This window comes from Drosophila willistoni, assembly GCF_018902025.1.
Source record: "Drosophila willistoni isolate 14030-0811.24 chromosome 2L unlocalized genomic scaffold, UCI_dwil_1.1 Seg168, whole genome shotgun sequence".
Classification (NCBI taxonomy): domain Eukaryota; kingdom Metazoa; phylum Arthropoda; class Insecta; order Diptera; family Drosophilidae; genus Drosophila; species Drosophila willistoni.
Window position 1 is genome coordinate 17,925,803 of NW_025814047.1, and position 23,242 is coordinate 17,949,044.

The window sequence follows — 23,242 nt, forward strand, 5'->3', positions numbered from 1 at the left end:
AAGCAGATCAAATAAGAAAAAACGATCAACTGTCATTTGCGAGCTATGGATTTTTGTTTTGAACATGAATTGATTTCACAAATGGCACATATAAAGTATGTATTCTTAATCAGCACCACGACAAATTAGTTAAACAAATGGATTTTCACATGCTTTTTATAAGCATATGTTAGTATTTCGCTCAATCATACGAGCACCCTAGCGTCCCCACCAGCCAACGGCCAACTCCGGCCATATGGCCAATTTTGCTGGATATTAGTATCAAATTTGAGTGTGCCAAATTTGATTGACAAAGTAGAAAATTACGGGAGATAATCGAATTATTTCAAATTACCAGGGCGGAAAGGGGCGAGGCATTATATTTACAAATACAAAATGAGCTCATTTACAGTTACTATTTTTCAAATCCGTTCATAATAGCAAGTCTCTTAGCGATGCAATAAGTTGGTCCAAAGAGGCAGCCGGCATTATAAAAAGGTATTCATTGTATTTCATTCCTATGTTTTTTCGTTCCTATGCTATTTCGAATAGCTCTCCAATTTTTAAACACTGATACTCTATTGTGTCCTTTCCGTGAACCAAAATCCAATGTACTGTTGGTGTAGGATTTTTGTTTTGCGTATACAATTCAGTCAAAAGTTGAACAGTTTTTGAAGTATATTCGGCGAATTTTTCAAAATTTACCATTACCTTTCAATTTATAATATTCAATATAACAGCCAACCTTTTAATAATCTCACTCTAACAACTGTCATTAATGATGTCATTTTATTATTTTCAAGAAATCTTTTTGTCGTGTTTCCATCATTGAATTTTTAATCCTAGCTTTCGAAAGAATTCAGCTTGGGCAAATTACCTAATTCTTTCTATGTACATCCTTACAAGGAGTTTTATCCTTCTTTGTTTATCTTGGCCAGGGAAGTGTCTAGGCAAGTTTCAACGTAAATTCCATCCACTTGATTTTGCAATGAATGGGAGAAATGTAGCAGTTCTGATTTGCACTCAATAAAGGAAAACGTGGAAATCCAAAATTTATTAAACCTGAAGTAACCCAATTATCTATTACTTAAAATTAGATTTCCCTATTTCCGCCGGCAACTAGGTAACTATCAAGAAAATATTTCTAAGACGGATATATGTTTATAGTCAAGTAGTATTTTTAATACATTATTGTGCAATGTTAACAATTAACAACGCACAATTGACAGTGAAACATGCATGCGCACTTCTTGTTTCTTATACCTGCAGCGCATATTTTAGACGAGATTTTTATAGTTTTATGGCTAACGCATCGAATTTGCAAATTTTCGCAGATTCGGACCATATACATCTGATAGGTAAATATTTTACCTAGCTGATCCTTGTTAGTTGTATTCCACCAAAGTTAAAAACAATATTTAGAGTATTCTAATCGCTTCTAGTTCAACGATTTTAGTAATTATCATAATGTATGCTATTAAGAAAGAACATACTTTTCAAATAAAACAAAAAAGTTCAAGTTCGATTCTTGAAATCGCCCAATACTCAGTTTTAATGTTGCGACTTGCCTCAACTTTGGGCGCCTCTAGCAACCATGAATTTCAACCGGACTTAAAAATTTGGATTCATAATCTCCGAAGTAGACCCTATGGATTGCATGTATCATTTTTGTGAAACGCGATCATAAAAAAATAAATCGACCCCAATACCGATATCTGGATACTCTCGTTTTATATTGTCTGGACGTTGACGCGTACCATGCGAAGTAAGTTCAAGTGGCCTCAAGTTAGCAGAATCGCAAAGAAAACAGAGATAGTTATTTTCTTTCGTTTATTTAATTCCATTCAATTTTTCGTAACGGCGAAAGGCTCTTCTTCAGCCCTCTTTCTTTCTCTCTCCTTTTTTCCTCTCCTCGTCTTCTTAAGTTGGCCGCGCTAGCTCAAAAAAACACTATCCCTCCCTGTGGCGCCGTTTTTAGTGTGCCCAGCCGTAGAAAATAGGACCGCTACTTGATGGAGACAGTTGGCCTACTGTCTGAGTTGCCACCCAGGCCGTCTACGTTACAATATCTAGCCGCTCTAAAGCAACCAACTCTGAAGATCATTAAGATCGGAAGAAGCAGGCACAAAGACGATATGTGTATGTATATATATGAGGTAAAGAGGACCTTTTGTGTACGCTTAGAATGATATTGAAGAATCCAATCAAGCAAAAGGCTGGGGATGCCAATTGCGTTCAACTTATATAAAAACAGAGTATGATTAACAGAATCAAAGGCCTTGCTGAAGTCAGTATAAATGACGTCAGTTTGCACGGCAGTCTTGAATCCTTTGATCAAATAAGATGTAAATTCTAATAGGTTAGTAGTTGTCAATCTACGTTTTTTAAACCCATGTTGGAATGACGAATTAATTGAGCCACAAAAATGCAGCAGTTGAGATGTTAACTAGAGAGCTGCATGAATGGAAGCAAAGTCAAAGTCAAATGAATCCATTCGAATTGAATTCAAATAAATGAGTGACAACTACACAATAAAATTAATGAGTGTGAGTTTCTACTTGTCATATCTCGCAAAATACGTAACTCTGTTTAATGAAAGGCAATGAATTGAGTGTCAGAACATCGAATTGTACTAAGGCACTCGAATCATTACAATTATTCGAATTGACTCATTTTTATTGTGATGTTTAAAAGCAACAAAAACTAATTATTTTATCAAAAATGTATGGAAAATAATGGCGAAATGGGGGCTATTAAAATTAAAATATGCTATACACCAAAAACTTAAGGACACAGGATTTGACAATTTGGGACAAATTTTGTAAAAACTATTTTTTCTAAATTAGATTCCTAGTTGCCACGAACCGTGAAAACATAAATAAGGCTTTCTAATATATTATAAAAAAAAAATTATATTCTTTAATCCATCATATATGAACACAACGGATCTACTTTTTAATATACTTCACTATTTGGAAAAAAAATTCTTCTCTATCTCTGTAGGGAGTTTGAACCCGATAACAACAGTATTGTAGTCTGAGTAGGTCCCCACTGAGCCACAGTAATCACATATAGTTAAAAAATATACAAATAAATACTAAATACTAAAATCAGAATTCGAATTCGAATGCATTCGAATCATAGCAACTCATTGACTCACTTTCTAACTCATTCAATTCGTTTTGTTTCGTTTGAATGTTGTGCGACTGATTTTTACGTCGCACACTCATTTAGTTGAAGTCGATTTTCAAAGTCATTCAATTCATTTATTTGGTTTTGAATGTTGTTAACTCGAATTGATTTTTCTATCATTCATGCAGCTCTCTAATGTTAACCTGGTATTCCGTCAGCGCCAGGTGCATATGCTGGTTTGACGGAATTGAGCAGGCTAATACTTTACCGAATTTTTTAAGTCTTTTATAGCATCTAGATTTTACGTTCTTCAAGTTACATAACTCACGTAAGAACCAAGGAGGTCTATCAGACCATTCTTGGGTCAAACGCGGGACACAAACATCGAAGAACGACTCAAGAGTTTTATAGAAGACAGAAATGGCAGAGTCCATATCCGTGCAGGTATACAGATATGACCAATCGATAGTTAACAAAAATTTTTTAAGTTTAATAAAGTTTGTTTTGCGAAAACATCGTGTTGGAGGCATCGAGTTATTATATCGAGACCTAACCTTAAAAGGAAGGTCAATGGTTACATCCAGAGTTGGATCAAAGTTGTCTTCAGGGATAACTAAGGGATCAGTCCTGGAAACATCGCAGTTGGAAGAATCCAACACAAATACCAGATCTAGTGATCTGTTACGACTATTCCGGACGGGATTTATTTGAGTTAGGGACAACTCAAGCAGACCATCTATGAAACAATGTGACAAGGAGGGCAGCAGTAATAAAGAATCAAATGAGAGGGTCCAGGCAATCTCAGGTAAATTAAAATCTCCCAGAACAACGAGCAAGTCTTTGTCAGAGAGATATGAGGAAACAAGTTCAATAGCTTCCAAATGGTGAATTTATTCTGCCAAGTCGGACTGTGGTGGAATATACGAACAAGTAATATAGGCAGAAAAGGAATTTGAAAAAATTTTGAACACAAACAAATTCAATGTCCTGATTGGAAGACTCGACAATTTCAGACGAGAACGCCGAATCAACAGCGATCAAAACACCACCACTATTACGAATAGTCCGATCATGTCTATATATTAAATATTTTGAGTGAAAAATTGAGCATCGGCAATATCAGGTTTCAGTAAAGGCAAGAATATGAAAGTTAAAGGTTAAACTATCTACACAGAGTCTAGAGTTTAGACTTTAGTCCCCGTACGTTCTGATAGGCCAGAGGTAGGGAAGAAATTAGTTTTTTGACTCACCAACAGTTGCAGACGAGCCAGAAGAAACGTTATTCACAGAGGTAGGTAGCAGGTTAGTTGGAGGACGATTCTTTTTTTTTATTGTATAAGTTATGACGAGCCAAGCAAAATAGTGAGCGGAAGCAATTGCAACATAGTCACAGTAGCTGTGTCAGCTATTTAGTCGGTCTCACGGTCGTCCGAAATATGATCCTCCAGCTGAGGCGCATTGACCGCGGCCACCAGCGAGGCACGAGGCGCTGATTCAGCAATTCTTGGTTGGCTGTGGGCTTCTTTGGGTCTTTATAAGATATTATAAGTTTAGTTTCTAAATATATTTCGAGTCGGCAAGTTAGCCGCTAATAAAGAGAACAATAATTAAATATCCAACTTAAATAACTGGCGCCCAACGGCATAAGAAAAATATTTAATATTTAAAATAAATATATTAAAATAAATAATCGAAACTCCGTGGGTGAAAGTCTACGTAAACCAAACGCGAATCCACGAAACACAACGCGTGTGAATAACAACAATTCAAAAAATTTTTTGTGGAAACATAAAACCATTAGGAGAGCTAAAGGCGAAAAACTACAAATCCAAACATCGAACAACGTCATCACCGCCCGTCACACCGACATCTGACTGACACTTGGGGAATTTGTTATAACTAAAATAAGGAGGAAATATCTTAAATTGCAGTCAATGTATTTCATGTAAGTGAGATTTTTGTTCTTGATTTCCATTTTTTTCCATTTTTTAATAAAAAAAGGAATAAATAATAAATAAAAAAATATATTAAAATTTTAGTTATAAAACAAAATTTGCTCTAATAAAGTGTAATAGGAAAAAAATTCCTTATGATAAGTGATTGCAGTGACGAAGAGTTGGTAGAGCTGTGTAAAGAAATAAAATCGAGTGCTGAAAGTGAAGAGAATAAAACAAAAATGAATGCCCAAGAAGTATTTAATTTAATGCAAGAAGCAGTGAAATCTGCTTTAAATGCTCAGTCTCAACAATTTTCAACACATTTAGAAGAAAAAATAGGAGATTTAACCAGACAAGTGAATGAGTTAAAAATGTCCACACCGGAAGTGGAAGTGTTTGAAACAGTAAAAATAGTACCAGGAGTTGAGTGCAAAGAACCACTTGACATAGTGAGATCAGTCCCTGAATTTAGTGGTAGTCAAGCAGAGTATGTTGCATGGCGGTCAGCAGCAACATTTGCTTATGATTTGTTCCGCCCATACAATGGGAGTTCGACACACTACCAGGCAGTGGGAATAATCAGAAACAAAATTAGGGGTACAGCAAGTTCGACTCTTTCCTCTTACAACACCGCGTTAAACTTTGACGCCATAATTTCAAGATTAGACTTTACATATGCAGACAAAACTCCAGCTCGTGTTATAAAACAGAAATTGGGTATACTTAGACAGGGAGAACTATCTCTTTTGGAGTATTACGACGAAATCGAAAAGACCTTAACTCTCTTGACAAACAAAACGTTAATGACGTACGATACATCGACGGCTTTAACCCTTAATGAACAACATCGCGAGGATGCGTTACATTCTTTTGTTTCGGGACTGGAAAAGTCCCTCAAAGCACATGTCCTACCGGCAAGGCCCAAGACTCTGCCAATTGCACTTGCAATGGCACAAGAGGCTGAAGCCAGTAACGAATACGCAAATTTCGCTGCAACCTTTGCAAAGGTTGCAGACGACAAAAACAAAAATTCGGTTAACAACCAAGAACAATCAAAAAAATCACAGTACCATCAAGATGGTAACTCAAATTCGGGTCATAACAAAAACCCACATTTCACTAAAAAACAGAACTACCATGGCAAAGGGAATCAAAGTGCCAGACAATATAATAGCTCAAAGTCCAAGTTTCAAGGCAGAAATCCAATTCAGCCTGTTGAGCCAATGGATGTTGATCCATCTACATCGCGCTTTAAACAGCCAACTGCATATCAACAAAGAAAGCCTTTCGCAAATTCGACGCAAAGCCGTCAAAATGTGAATCATAATCAAGTTGTGCCAGACGGTGACGAAGATTATGAATCAAAAGCAGAAGATGCTGTAACACATTTCGAGGATGAGCAATCCGACATTGAAGCCTGTAATTTTTTAGGCCAGCATCCTTCCTCCCGTACATCATTAAACAATTGCACGGGAGAACAATAAAAATTCTAGTAGACACTGGGGCATCAAAAAATTACATTAAACCATTGTCCGAATTAGAACACATAGTCCCAGTGCAGAGTCCGTTTCAAGTTAAATCTATCCATGGCTCCTCTTCTGTTACCAAAAAATGTAAAATCAGCCTCTTCGGAGAAAAATCTTTTTTCTTCATTTTATCCACTTTAGCTGACTTTGACGCTATTATAGGGTTAGATCTTTTAAGAAAAGTAAACGCCACTATCAATTTTACGAAAAGTAAAATTTTTTTTAATGGGGGCTCTGAGGATATTATGTTGCACAAATGTGCTGACGTAAACTTCATTGAAATAAATGATGAAGATGTTCCTCTTGCTATAAAAGAAAAATTTAAAAAAATGATTAAGCTAAGAGCTTCTTCCTTCGCGGACCCCAAAATAGCTTTACCTTTTAATATAAACACAGTGGCAACCATTCGAACACAGGGAGAACCTGTATTCTCAAGACCATACCCATACCCATTGGGGGTATCTGATTTCGTTAACACGGAAATAAAGCAACTTCTAAAAGATAAAATTATACGACCATCGAAATCGCCATATAATAATCCCATTTGGGTTGTAGATAAAAAAGGCGTTGATGAACTCGGCCATAAAAAGAAAAGAATGGTCATTGATTTTCGAAAACTAAACCAGGTAACTGTGTCGGACAAATATCCGATTCCCTCTATTACGACAATACTGTCGAACATGGGAAAATCACAGTATTTCTCGACTTTGGACCTAAAGTCGGGATTCCACCAGATCGAGCTGGCAGAGGGGGATAGGGAGAAAACCGCCTTCTCTGTCAACAGTGGGAAGTACGAATTTTGTCGACTCCCATTTGGACTAAAAAACGCCCCAAGTATTTTTCAGAGGGCCATTGATGATGTTCTACGAGAACACATCGGTAAAATATGTCACGTCTACGTGGACGATGTCATTATATTTTCCGAAACAAAAGAAGATCATGTTAAACACATTGACATAATTCTTCAGTGTCTTGGTGATGCGGGCATGAGAGTTTCCCAGGAAAAATCGAAGTTTTTCAAAAAAAGCGTCGAATACCTCGGGTTTGTTGTTACTAGGGGAGGTATAAAAACTTCACTAGAAAAGGTTCAGGCTATACAGTCTATTAAACCACCAACATCTTTATACGAGCTAAGGTCATTTTTAGGCCTATCCAGCTATTATAGGTGTTTTATAAAAAACTATGCCGCAATTGCTAGACCACTTACGGAAATTCTTAAAGGAGACAATGGGAAGGTTAGCACCAACCACTCCAGAAAAGTCAAAGTCGAACTTACAGCTACACAGCTGCAAACATTCGATAGACTTAAAAATATCTTAGCCTCTGAAGATGTCATGTTAAGATACCCGGATTACAAAAAGCCATTTGACCTAACTACAGATGCCTCGGGGCACGGCCTGGGAGCAGTATTGTCGCAGGATGGAAGACCCATAACAATGATCTCGAGAACATTGCGGGACAACGAACCTGACCTGGCGACTAATGAAAGGGAACTCTTGGCAATTGTTTGGGCTTTGAAAACACTTCGAAATTACATTTACGGAGTTAGGGACTTAAACATTTATACCGATCATCAACCCCTCACCTTCGCAGTGTCCGATCGAAATACAAACGCAAAAATAAAACGATGGAAATCTATTATAGATGATCACAACGCGAAGCTTATTTATAAGCCAGGGAAAGAAAATAAAGTCGCCGACGCGCTGTCGAGGCAAAATATAAATGCTTTACAGTCTCAAGAATCGGACATCGCTACAATACATAGCGAAGAATCACTGACCTACACCATTGACTCAACGGACAAACCGGTCAATTGCTTTAGGAATCAAATTATCATTGAAGAAGCAGATTTCCCTTCGGTAAGAACATTCTTACTTTTTCAGACAAAAACAAGACATGTTATTCAAGTGTCTGATAGGAGCACATTAATGCAAACGTTGCAAGATGTGGTAAATGCGGATGTAGTCAATGCAATTCACTGCGAACTTCCAGTGCTTGCCCTCATTCAGCATAGTCTCGTAGAAATGTTCCCAACTACAACTTTTAGGTATTCGAAGTACCTAGTCAGCGATATCCCTGACCGAACGGAGCAAAGGGAAATATTAACCACTGAGCATAACAGAGCTCATCGAGCAGCTCAGGAAAATGTTAAGCAAGTACTTCGCGATTATTTTTTTCCAAATATGAACAGGCTAGCAACAGAGATTGCTGCAAATTGCAAAATTTGTTCAGTTGCAAAATATGACAGACACCCTAAGAAACACATATTAGGTGTCACACCCATTCCTTCTTTTGCAGGAGAAATTCTACATGTCGACGTCTTTTCAACAGACAAGAAGCTCTTTCTTACATGTCTTGACAAATTTTCCAAGTTCGCTGTAGTACAGCCCATTGCTTCCCGAGCTATTGTCGACATAAAAGCTCCATTACTCCAGCTAATTAACCTCTTTCCGAAAATTAAAACTATTTATTGTGACAACGAACGGTCACTAAATTCTGAGACAATAAAATCATTGTTGTCAAATAATTTTGATATTCATATTGCAAATGCACCTCCATTGCATAGCACTTCGAATGGGCAGGTGGAGAGATTCCATAGCACCCTGACGGAGATCGCAAGATGCAAAAAACTTAGTTCTCAAACCAACGAGACAGTTGATGTTATACTGATGGCAACAATAGAATATAACAGAACCATCCATTCGGTGACAAACAAGCAACCGATAGAAATAGTCCATACATCAACCGCAGAAATGGAGGCGACTATTCGAAAAAAACTCGAAAAGACGCAGATCAAACAATTGGAACAGGGGAATAAAAAAAGGGCTGAAAAAAGATATCGAGTAGGAGACAAGGTATGGGTGAAATCTAACAAACGATTAGGTAACAAACTGACCCCACTCTATACAGAGGGTACGGTTGAGGCAGACCTGGGAACGTCTGTTCTCATAAAAGGGAGGGTGGTCCATAAGGACAACCTTCGATAAAATATTTTTCATTATTTTCTAATTTTTAATATTTCATTTAGGATTAAACTTTTGTTGCCGATACTAACGGCTTTATTGGTGGCTTCGGTGAAATTGACGGATTACTCGATGTCCAATTACATACCTGTAATGGACGGAGATGTAACTATTTGGGATGACTACGCGTACCTTGGACATACAACAAACGTGACGTCATACCAAACCTACGCCGAAGAAACGAGAGTGTTGGTGGAGTCGTTCAAACAAGAACATGTGAGGAAAGTAATACTAGCAGATATCGATAGAATTAGTACACTAATAGGGACATTAAGAGTTCATCATAGGTATGCTAGGAGCCTAAACATACTAGGCACTGCTCTTAAAGTAGTTGCAGGTACACCCGATTTTGATGATTGGGAACAAGTAAAATTTAGACAAAATCAGTTAAGCGAACAAGGAAATAGACAGATTGAAATAAATAGCAAACTCCAAGATAGATTAAATAAGCTCACTAACTCTTTAAACGAAATAAGCAAAATTGATGAATTAAATATTGAACACTTATTTGAAACTGTCCTGGCAAAAAATAGAATGGTAATTTCAGACCTTCAAAATTTGATATTAACTATTACACTTGCTAAAGCAAATTTAATCAGCCCCGTAATTCTTAATGACCTTGATATTGAGGAAATCAAAAACAAACATCTCACTAACATTAGTGTAACTGATATCCTAGAGGTGGCTAGCATTAAGGCTTTCCAAAATAACGAAATCCTACACTTTCTAATTAAATATCCTAATCCAAAATTAGCATGTAAGAAAATTAATGTTTATCCCGTTCAAAGAAAAAATATAGTTTTAGATTTTGAAAAGGGTAGCATAGTTGCGGACTGTGGTACAGAGTCGTATGCGGTTACTGGGTGTGATGTGGCGGTGAGCACAACATTCTGCAGAAGATCACCAACACCAAATTGCGCGCAGAACCTCATATCTGGGACACCGGCGAGATGCGGCACTCGTTCCAGTCATCTGGATCCACTGACAGTGGTAGATGATGGAATAATAATCATCAATGATGTCACCGCAACCATCACCAACAGGGTCAATCAAACACAAGTGGTTGCTGGCACATACCTAGCAACATTCGATGATGAGGTAACCATTAACGGCACCCTGTTCATTAACAACTATGGGGCATTGAAGAAGAAACCAATGGTTGCAGCTATCTCCCAAATCAACATAACAAGCCATCGGGAGAAACTAAGTCTGCCACTTCTACATGAGCTAAGCTTGACCAACCTACAAAACATAGGTCAACTTCGCTCCAACCTGGTATCTGGTTCCATCATCAGTAGTGGTGCTACTTTGGCCATAAGTGCGGTGGCAATCTTCATCATCTACGAGGTTCGTCGCCGTTGGAAATTAAAACATCAAGCCCAGCTGATTACAAGCCTTAAGACCGCTTTGAAGAAGTCCGAGGACGTCCATCACTTAGCTGAGGGAGGAGTTATGACGAGCCAAGCAAAATAGTGAGCGGAAGCAATTGCAACATAGTCACAGTAGCTGTGTCAGCTATTTAGTCGGTCTCACGGTCGTCCGAAATATGATCCTCCAGCTGAGGCGCATTGACCGCGGCCACCAGCGAGGCACGAGGCGCTGATTCAGCAATTCTTGGTTGGCTGTGGGCTTCTTTGGGTCTTTATAAGATATTATAAGTTTAGTTTCTAAATATATTTCGAGTCGGCAAGTTAGCCGCTAATAAAGAGAACAATAATTAAATATCCAACTTAAATAACTTATACTCTCTTACAATAAGGTGTTCCATCCAAAAATTATATGACATATTTGGACAAAGAGATCTTATTTTGAAGGACGAAATGTCTGGTGCTGTGAGACAATTAACAACATAAAATTCATTTGTTAATGCTAATTCCAGACAGTTCGTCGCTAAATATGGGGCTGATGTGGTTCCATAAGTTACCTACCATACATGTGATTGAAGCTGACGTTGACATATTAATTCTGCCAGCAACCATCCATCCAAACTCTGAGTTTTGTAATGTTGGACGGTTTCGATTGCCCCGTCTCCTTTCTGGTAGCAGTATAGCATAGTGATCATCAGCTCCCAACAGCATATCAAATTTTTCCGGGTTTATCAAATGTTGGGTCCGCTAATTGAATGTTGTCTGGTAATGTGACTTTCTGCGTTATTTGTTCTGTGGGTTGGTCACCTATTATGTGTGGCAATACAAATGTCTCAACTAGTATTGCGAACTTGTTGTATCTTGACCTTACAACCAAGCTTACTCTTATCTGTGGTTGACCACCCACTCCATTTATATGCACTTTAGTCTCGCTAATTTTTAACGATAACTTCTTTACCAGTCTCTCTGAGACGAGATTTACTTGTGAGCCGCTATCCAGGAGTGCTCGAAATTCTCCTTTCCTTTCATTGATCCCTTTTACCACTACCTTGGCCGTTGCCAACAGGGTGTATTTTCTGCCAATTCCATACGCAGAAGCTGCAGAAGCAGATGTAGCAATTTGGTTGCCTGTTTCTAAATGCAACATTGTGTTATGTTTTTTTATCGGATTTAAAGCATCCCCTCCAAGAGCAATTTTTTGCCATATGGTCCGTATTGAAGCAATTGACACACAATTTTTGTCTCTGCACCCAATTAAGCCGCTCTGCTGCGGATTTGATTTTGAACTTTTCACATTGGAAGAGTTTGTGCTTTACTCTTTCGCAGAAAGCACATAGGGTACTGATTGTCCCAGATGCTGTTGCGCATGTCTTCCTTGGACTTGGTTTTTCAATGCTGCGATTTTCGTTTCTTGGTTTCCCAATCGCCTCTAATGTTAGGAAGCGCTGTTCCAAGAAGGATAGGAAGTCCTTTACTTCCTGCAGATCCCTTGTGTTGGAAAGAGATTGCTCATATAGTGCGTGGTTGAATCTATCCAATTTTCTTGTCATATGAAACATTATGACAGCATCTGACGATTTCATATTGACGCCTACATTTTTTAAGGCTTGCAATGATTCAAAAATGTTATCATGCAAATTCTTTATAGAAGCTGCGTCATTTCCCACATTTGGGTGATCAAACAGCTTTGCCAGTATGACTGTTACTAGAACTCGTTTGTTATTAAAACGTTCCTGCAACACTGACCAAGCAGTGTTGTAATTGGCTTCTGTTAATTCCAGGTGCCGTATCAATCTCTCTGCTTCTCCAGAAAGGTTTGATTTTAAGTACCACATTTTCTCTATCGTGGATACATTTGACTCATGAACTACCTTTTTATAGATGTCATGAAATTGTTGCCATTTCAGATAATCCCCATCAAATTTTGGAATGGGAATTTTGGGTAATTGCAATGATTATATCGATTGCAATACAGGTGGTGATTGTATCACTACATTTTCTGCTGGTGCCACACAGAATTTCACCATTGTATTTTCTGCGGCCACAAACGTAGCTATATTATATCCGGCTCGGCTGGATTTTCAGCTAGCCGATGAATCTCATAATGGATTTCTTCAATTTTTTTTCTTCAGGCACAATTTGTCTTAATGTCCTGGACAATGACTCCAGCAGAGCACTTTGCTTGCGAACCAGTGGTTTGATCATGACTCGCTCTTCCTCTCGTTGGCGAGCTTGTCTCTCTAGCTTTATTTTTGCCAAATGGTCCTTCCAATCTTCCACTATATTAGATACAACCGTCTTCATTTTGCTGAAATAGTCCGTTACAAAGTAGTCATCTTCAGTTGGCACGTTATTTAATTTGTCCATCAACTCCTGATGACTTTTCTCGAAGTTCTCCCACATGTATTTCAGGAGCGCAAGTTTTTCCTCGAAATAAGATGGCTTCATTTTCCTGGCGAAAGAATCTTTTTTGGTATTCCGAATGAAGGCCTGGATTGCCTCTCCTCGTTCTGTCTGCTGTTTATAAAACTGCTCCATGTTCTTTTATATTCTTATGTAATTGCTTATCTGTACTAGTACTTGACCCGATGGGAGTTTATTTATTTTGTCAAAGACAGGGAACGCTCCGACTCGTTCCTAAAATTGGTCAAGTGTAGCACAAATAAGAATAAGAAATAAATCGAAGTCGCCTTTTGATTAGTGTTTTAACAATAGTTTATTTTTATTTCCAATATACCTATTCTTTTCCACTGATAACTGCCATGACAGTGAAACCAATTTTTTGAGTTTCTTTTCTTTGTTTCAAAAATTGCTGATCAATGCCAAAATCTATACTCGTGCGTACTACCTGGGTTACTGACCGAGTTAACTAGGTCAGATATTGCTGACGCCAGGGAATGCAACAGAGTTGAGTTGATCAAACTTTATTTTATATAAAAATAACTTTTTATGATTTGGTCGCCTCGTTGACACAAATCGTTGTTAAATGTTTTTTATAACGTGATCGCCTAGTTGATCAACTTTTATTCAATGGGTATGCACTGCTACCCCGTTGCGGAAAACCAACTCCTAGTTTTCCAATAAATCTTTTTTATTCGCCACGGTGGCTACGCAATGATTGCCAAGTTAATCAATTGCGATGTTTTTAGTCGGGACCCCAGATTGATGTGAGATGTTCATCAATTTGTGCCCTCGCTTAGAATTGTTGTGTCCAAAGCGTGTAAAGAAAGTAGTCGCCTAGTTGACCAGTTTCCTTTTTGTTGAGAGATTGGTCGCCTGAGTTGACCAAATGTTCTCGCTTGATGACGGTTTCACCAAGTCTGTTATTCTTTTAACTTGGAGCCGCCAATGTCGGGGTCACCAAAATGTTCAATAAAAGACGTTAGTGTTTCTTGAAGTTATTAAATGTTTATTTATTTATATATATATATATGCACTAGAACATAAACCAGTGACTAAAGGTTGTCGCAACCAACACATAAATTGGGTGGACCTCGGAGTGAGATTACAAAGGTAGAGATGGGGGCCAAAGACACAGCGATGCACACCCGATGTAGCTACAATTGGTATCTGATCTTACTAAGAATAATGCATTTCTTTTATAGTACAAAATATCGAGCTCACCAGTGCATAGTTCGACATAGTGTTAGGTCAGCAACGTACGTCTTTATTGATAATAGCTAACCATAGCAGCTTAATTAACTAGGTCTTTATTGTTTACTGCTGACCATATCAGATCTACTTATGACTGATGAGCCATCGATATCTATAATCGTTTAACATACTTAATTGACATACATTTCCATTTGTTCTATATTATAATTGTCTTAATGTTAGCTTATTTTATATAATCTAAACACCAACAAGGCTATTCCTAGATACTGGCACAATTCCTTTGTCTGGGTCAGTGCCAATACCATCTTCTGTTACCAGGTGACCGAGAAACTTCAGTTCTTTCCTGAAGAACTGGCATTTCTCCGAATTGATTCTTAAATTTGCCACTTTCAATCTCCTGAACACCTCTCACAGGAGCTCACTACCACAATGTCATCTTGGTATGCAAATGCGTTTGGCATCATTTCTGGGCCAATCACTTGGTCCTGTACAAGCTTAAAAATGGCTGATGCCCAATGTAGACCGGACGGCATTACCTTCTATTGAAATAACCCTTTTCCTGGATCCGTGAACGCCGTCATTGGCCTGCTTCTTTCCTCCAGTGGTATTTGACAGTAGCCGTCTTTCAGATCCAAGCTGCTTATGAATCTTCCTTCAAGCACTTGATTTAGGATATAGTTGATGCGGGCATTGGATATGCATCATTTATCGATTTTGCGTTGATCTGTCTGAAATTTACTCATAATCTCCATTTACCCGTCTGTTTTTCCTCACCATCACTAGTGGTAAGCTATATGGGCTTTGTGATGGCTCTATACATCCCAATGTTACTAGTCCATCGATTTCCCCTTGCATCTTGGGATTTTTCGGGTAATATCTCTGTTTTATTGGGATATCATCCTTCATTGTTATGCGATGTATCCCCACATTTGAAGGCCCTTTAATTTTTCCCAATTCATTTAACTCACGGTCCAAAAATCTTTGTATTTCCTGTTGCTCATCATTCTTTAATATCTCGAACCTTTCCATCTGCCATATACACCTGCTGGCAGGTGTCTTTCCATTTTCCTTTGCTCCTTTGCCTCTCAGCGTTTCCTCTATTAGTTGTCCTATTAGTGCTGAGGAGCTTGTTGGCTTGGTCTCTGCTCGCCTTGCAAAGCCAACAACATTCCTTCGTTCTTTTACCGTTTTTTCCACAACTTTTCCACGCAGAAGTTGAGTCGCTGGTTGTTGCATTCTCTGGCCCAGTGTCCAGCTCCGTTGCATCTTCGGCATGCCTGGTTTGGGTTCAGTACTCTCCCATCTTGTATGTTTTTGTTTCCTTGTGGAGGTCTCGTCTGATTCTTTACGCTGGTGTCCTGGCATCTTCTGCATTGTCTAACTTATGGCGCATAGCCATTTCCTCCCATGTGGTTCGATTGGCTGTTATGTGTTCTTTGTGAATTGTTTTCGCGATGGAAATGGGATCGTTCCTGCTCTGGCATTTCGTGTTCTTCTGCTAATTGCATCGGCTTGTCTAGGTTTCGAGAATATTTAACAAATAGCAAACACACGGAAATTTTTAAGTGTTTTTTTTCAATTCCATTTCTGTGACTCCTGTTGTACCTCAAGGTAGTCATTTTGGCCCTCTGCTTTCTTCACACTATTTATTAACGATCTTCCATCAGTCATTATTCATTCGCGTGTGCTTATGTATGCTGACGATGTCAAGCTTTGTCTTACTTATAAAAAAAAACAGATTCATTTAGTCGGCTACAAGCTGATCTTAAAAAATTTCAATCCTGGTGCCAGTTTAATCTACTAAATCTTAACACTACCAAATTTAATGTAATGACTTTTTTTCGTAACTCTCCTCAACTGGTCACTTATTTTCTAAGCAATAGTCCTTCAGAACGTCTAAATAATATGAATAATTTGGGCGTACTTATGGACTATATGTTAAACTTTAACACCCATATTTCCTCCACAGTCGCAAAGGTCGTATGTGTTCTGGGTTTCATTAAAAGATGGTCAAAAGAATTTGACGACCCCTATACAACTAAAGTTCTTTTTACTTCCCTTGTCCGTCGTATCTTAGAGTATGGATCTTGCATTTCGTCACCTCAATATAAGTCGCACTAGACCAGACTTGCATCCGTTCAAAAGCAGTTCTAGCTATTTGCTCTTTGTGACTTAAGCTGGGATCGCAATATCAATTTGCCCTCGTATTCTACTAGACTTCATTTAATTAACCTTCCTTAATTAACCGTAGAATTATGCTTGGTACTATATTTATGCACAAGCTCCTAAATGGTGATATTGACTCGCCTGAGTAATAACTCAAGTAAATCTGTCGGTACCATGTAGACTATTTTCTATTGTGTGTTTGTCCACGCGATTCGTGCCGTGCGTTATACGGCTGCACCCCCCGGTCGGTCGGGTGGGAGGTGGTCAACTTTTGCTTGGGCTTACGCCTAACAGGCAGTGTCCTGGTGTCGTAGGGGCCACTTGAACGTACTGCGATAGTATCGTCAACATCCGCTATTATTTCACGTGCTATATTCATGTCCCACTCTGTGGTTGTGCTCCCATCGTAGAGAAAAACCAGAATTTCTATTTCACCAGTTGGACCACGTATTTATTTATTTATTTACGGGTTCCTTATGTGGATTGCATTTTTTGTACCAACTATGGTCAAAAATTTCCCAATCGGAGTGTTCTATCTCTTTCAATATGTTTCTAACATTTCGCCACATATCTAGTGGTGCACCAGATATGACTGTGAGACATGGGGAACGTACAGCAAGTTTGGCAGCTCATCTGCGAGATCGTCCATATGCCCTGGGATCCAGAGAAGTTTTATTTTTTTGGAGTGTCGGATGCAAAGATGGCGTATTTCCGTCATTAGGCAGTTTTGAGTGTAGGTATTTTTTACACCAAGTAACGTAGATAGGCTATCGCTGCAGATGACAAACTTCCCTCGTACTTTGGTGGTATTGGATTGATTTTAGTACGGCAACTGCTGCTGCTGTGAAGATTGAAAAGTGTGAGGGCAGTAGTCCGCAGGAGATAGTCAATCCGTTACAATCGACGACTGCGAAACTAGTGAAAGTGCCCGTTTTAGAGCCATCGGTGTATAGCTGTTTCCATTTGGGATATTTACTTATTTCAGAGGCGTACAATTGGTGGTATATGGCCTTGTTAATGATGCTCTTTTGGAAAGAGTGTAGCGATAAATTGATGAAGTCTACCGGCAGCTTCCATGGTGGGGACGGGCTGACCTTGTTCCAATGGTATGGGGTTTCCAGCTGGTGTCTTTTGTAAAAACTTACGCATCTGCGGATTGATGATAAGACTTTGTGTCTTTTGTTGTGTTTAGCGGCTGTCGGGAAATCATTGAGAATAATTGGGTTGGTTTTGTACAGTATTTTTGGGATCAGTTCGTATGTCAGTTGAGCAACTCTCGTAGGCCTTTCTGGAAGACCCGCTTCGGCTAGTAGACTTTTAGTTGGTGTAGTAGGAAAAGCTCCGATGCTCCGTCTCACAACTGTGTGATACGGTGGCAAAATTATTTTTAAGTTGGAGTGGTCGCACCACCCATAAATTGGCAGTCCATACTCAATTTTAGATAGGATCAAGGCCCTTGTTACATGTACGAGCTAGGTAGGATGGATATGAGATTTTAGGGATGTCAGGAATTTTATAATATTAAGGCGTTTGACTAAGTTAAATCTTTACAGTGTTGCTTAAAAGTAAGTCGATTGTCGAAGTATGATTTGATATGTATTGAAGAGGGAATTTAAGTCCTTACATTTACTAAATATAATAGCGTCTTCAGCGTAAACTGAAAGCTCGATCTTTCTGTGTGGTAAGACAATATTGTTTAAGGATTCAAAGGCAATCATGAATAAAACTACTGATAGCGGTGACCCTTGAGGGATGCCATTATGTAGTTTATGGAAGTTAGTCAGATTGTTGTTAACTCTGACTCTAATGGAGCGTCCCGTCATGAATGCCTTAAAAGGATTGAAGATTTTCGGACCTACCCCCCAGCGAGAAAGTTGATCGAGAACAGTGTGCACTCCCACGCGATCGAATGCCTTTTAAAAAAATCGGTTGCCAAAATGAAGACATGATTTTTCGAAGAAAGTGCATCAGACGCGTAATGGTGGCTGTGTTGAGGCTTAAAAGCGGTTTGATGAGGGGAAATGAGTTTATTTTTGGTGACAAACCACATAATACGTCTGGCTAGTATTTTTTCTAAAGTTTTGCTCAAGCAAGGTAGTAGAGATATGGGCCGGAAGGAAGACAATTCGTTGGGAGGTTTATTGGGTTTTAAGATTGGTATGATGGTTTCCAGACATGAGGATATTTCCCAGTACTAAACATTAAATTAAATAATTCTAATGCTTTGTTTTTGCTAAAATCGGGGAGTTGCCGAAGCATTGCGTAGGAAATACGGTCGAAACTGAAGTGCTAGCTCCAGTTCTTTATAAGTTTAATTAGAATCTAAATCAGTACTGTCTGGAGAGATATGGGAGGGCTGATAAGATAGTGAAAGAGTTCTTTATTTACATGATTTGAAATCGGAAGAAAAGTTGTTGTCCATAGAGTAGGAGGACCGTATACGACCGAAGGAATTTCCAATGTCAGCTGAGGTATTTAACTCTATGTTGTTTTGGTCTTTGATTGCTTTGAGAGGGACTGGAAAATTGCCGATTAATTTATTGATATCAGTGCATATTTTTTTTGTAGTGGAACGGGGGTTAATGTTAGCGGTGAAGTTATGCAAGGCAACTCGCTTAGAAATTTTAGCTTCCCGTTTCTTTATTTATTTATTTATTTATTTACGTCAACTAACACAGCAGTCGACGAAAAAGCCCAAGCTAAAGACAGATAGTAATTAATTGAAAAAGATAGCTTAGCTATATATACAACTAAACATCCCCGACCCGGTGGTGGTGTTTTATTTGCATAAGGTGCCAGCTATGCCCCGATGGACAGCCAATGTGGTCAGGGATGAGTTGCAGCCAATCCAATTCCAGAATTTTATTATTGGTTTCGCTGTAGATGATTAAAAAGTATAGCGCGAAGAGAAGTGACAGAAAGAGGGGGGAGAAATTAGGTGAGAAAGGTTGTTAAAAGATTGGCAAAGAACACGAAAAGGTTCGTGAAGAGAGTAGTTACTCAGATATCTACTAGGGTGAATAGGAAAAAAGTTTCTGGTCCGACGTGAGGGAACACAAAAATATAGCGTATCTAGTAAATTAGTAGAAATGACTTCGCCGTTGACTAGTTTATGGAGAAAGAGAATGCCAAAAACGAGCCTACGGTTGTAAAGTGAAGGAAGATTAATAAGAAGAAGTCTGCTAGAATAAGAAGGTAGGCGAAGACTCGGAGACAATTAAGACCGCGAAACGCAAACTTAAGGAATTGCTTCTGTACCGATTCAATACTACTCTGGTGAACATCATATTGCGGATTCCACACTGGCGAGCAATATTCGAGAGTAGGACGAACTAACGAAGTGTATAAAACCTTTGTTAAATAAGGATCATCAAATTGTTTGGCCCAACGTTTAATGAAGCCAAGAAGGCTGCACGCTCTATTGACAATTGAAGAAATATGAACATTAAATGAAAGTTTTGGGTCAAGCATCACGCCTAAGTCTTTGAACGATGGTACACAATCTAACAGAACAGACTTAATAGAGTAATGAGCTAGGAACGGAGACAAACGACTGAAAGTCATAAAAGAACACTAAGAGGCATTAAGGTGTAATTTATTAACGTGGCACCAATCACAGAACGCATCGAGATCTGATTGCAAGTACTGTTGGAAAGAAGGATCATTATAGGAATAACATCTTGACGTCATCCGCAAACATGAGCACGCGTGAATGAGCCAAGGCCAAAGACAAATCATTTATAAACAGTGTAAATAACAGTGGGCCCAGATGACTGCCTTGCGGTACACCTGACGTAACTCGAACAGTTTTAGATATCGAGGAACGAAAAGACACCTTTTGGGTTCTGCCAATAATATACGACTTTAACCAAGCCAATATTTTCGGGGAAAACCCCACGATGTTAAGTTTCGCGAGAAGCATAGAATGATCACCCGTATCGAAAGCCTTACTTAAGTCAGTATAAGTAACATCAGTTTGACACATTTTACGGAAGCCATGGTGTACAAGGGTAGTCAATTCTAAAAGGTTAGTAAGCGACGAACGACCTTTCATGAAGCCATGCTGACAAGGAGAAATAGTGGATCTGGATAGGTGTTGAAGGGAAGACGTAATAATTTTCTCAAACAGCTTTGGTATTGCCGAAAGTTTGGCAATGCCACGGTAGTTAGAAACATCCGATTTGCTACCCTTTTTAAAAAGCGGAATAATAAAAGACTCCTTCCAAATATCGGGAAAGGTACAAGTCTCACTCGATATAAAGAATAACCGAGATAAAGGCTTAGATAGGGAATTCTAACACATTTTAAGGATGCAACTAGGTATATTATCAGGACCGAGAACGAAGGAAGACGTCATAGATGACAAGCTAGAGATAATACAGTCTTCAGTAATACTAGGAAAAAACATACAATTTAAATGTGGGATTGAAAAGGGATAGGGTGTGGGATCCGAAACAGTAGTAGAATAAGTCGACTGAAAGAATTTAGCAAACAGATCTGCAATATCTGAATCATTATTAGCAGTCTGGTCATTAAGTCTGAAGGTGGAAGGTAGTACATTAGAGCGTCTTTTGGAATTAACAAAGTTGTAGAATCTTTTGGGGTTCTTATAAAATTCAACCTTACAGCGAACGATATAATTATTGTAGCATTGAGTGTTTAAAAGACAAAATTGAGATTTGGCTATATAATAATTTGCATAGTCAAGTCGCGAACCAGTTTTTTTAAATCTTTTAAAATATCTCGATTTAATGTTACGGAGATTAGAGAGCCTACGTGTGAACCAGACTGGCGCGCTGGAGACGGTAGAGACATTCACATAAGGAACGCATTTATAAATTAGAGAATTAAGAGCAGAATAGAAAAACTTCACTGCACAATCTATATCGCAGCACTCAAATAGAAATGACCAATCAAAAGAGGAAATAAGGTTGTTAAGAAGATTGAATTTTGTTTTACGACAACATCTACGCCGAGAATTTTCCATGTTATTAAATGAATTAGTAACGGAGTTGTAAGAAATAGTAACTTCAATGGTAGGGTGATAAGGATCCTTAGGTTTCACACGGGGCTGTGTTTGTGATACAGCAGTAACAGTGGGATACGACACAAAGATCAAGGATTCTTTTAGAAGAGTTAAGGAGAGTCAAGTAGGCTATCAAGAAAAACATGTTGAGATGAAGGAATTAAGAAAGATAGATTATCATCAACAAGCCAAGGAATGTTAGGCAAGTTAAAATCACCTAAAACTATAAGGAAATCGCGATCTTTAAGACGATTAAAAATAGTTTGCAAAGCATCAGCATGGTGCATATAGGTCATGGTATCAGAAGCTGGAGGAATATATGAACAAGAAAGATATAAGCTAAAGTTGGAACATGTAATTTCGACGCAAATAAACTCAACACCTAAGGGCAGATCAATCGGCACAACACTTGAACACAGATTCGAGTTGACAGCAATAAGTACTCCACCGCCACGACGACCAACACGATCAAGCCTATAAGAAATAAAGTTATTAGAAAGAATTTCATTATCCAAAAAAGGGATTTAGCCAAGTTTCAGAGAAAGCTAATATGTCTGCCGAAAAGGTTTGGCTATCACAGAACAGGTTTTAGAGCTTGGTAAGAAGTCCTCTTACATTTACAGCAAAGACTAGACGTTATTAGTTTTTTGAAGCAGAAGATAAATTAGGAAGGTGGACAGGCAACGGACGGAAGCGCTTATTGGGCGCAAACTCGTGTACAACTAGGCCCTCTGGCCAGAAATTAGTGTCAACCATAGCTGAGAAATACTCATTTGGTACTGTAATTTTAAAAGAGGAGATTTCGCGAGGCCTAGAAAACTTAAACTTTTGAATTAAAACCTTAGCAGGGCATATATTACCAATGTAAGCTGCCACAGACGACTCAGAAGTATCAGGAGCAAGACTAAAGATAAATAATTCTTTGCGATAAGGCACTGCAGTTAGTGGAGGCTGAGGAACATTGGGATCAGCAAGTGATTGAGAGCCAGCATGATCCTGTGATTGATCAGAGTTCCCGTGAGGGATAGATTGAGGTACACCAGGGCTTGTAATGCGTACTTCAATCTGAAAAGAATAGCATAAAGAGGGACAAGAAGATGGTGTAGGCGAAAGTAAAATGGGAGACGATGTAATAGAGAGTGCTGGCGACTGCTTACGAGGCAACTCAAGGCAACTCAAGGTACATTTCTTGGGCAAATACTCAGAAGGTGCAACAAACTTGAATCGCGACAATAAATGTACGCTAGAGTCACATTCGTTTGATAGCCGTTTGGCCAGTTTGTTTAAAGAAAGAAACTTTAAACGAAGATCCCTATACATACGGCTAAAATCAAGCTGCTGTCTGGCATAAGATGGGCAAGTTCAGCGCATTAAGCCAAGCTCAGGCTTAGACACAGACAAACAAGAAAATTTGTCGTTGTCGCGGCCATTGAGGCCAGCACATTTTAAGTGAATAAGATTATCGCAAAGC

General features: G+C 38.7%; 1 protein-coding gene across 2 annotated transcripts in view; it reads left to right on the forward strand.

Moving 5' to 3' along the window:
- Positions 1 to 423: 423 nt before the first annotated feature.
- Positions 424 to 23,242, forward strand: part of LOC26528876 (short stature homeobox protein) — a 70,868-nt gene continuing 48,049 nt past the window's right edge. For both annotated transcript variants that reach the window (XM_015176413.3, XM_047009560.1), the window contains exon 1: positions 424 to 477. The gene's annotated coding sequence lies outside the window, so the exon portion shown is untranslated. The remainder of the gene's footprint in view (positions 478 to 23,242) is intronic.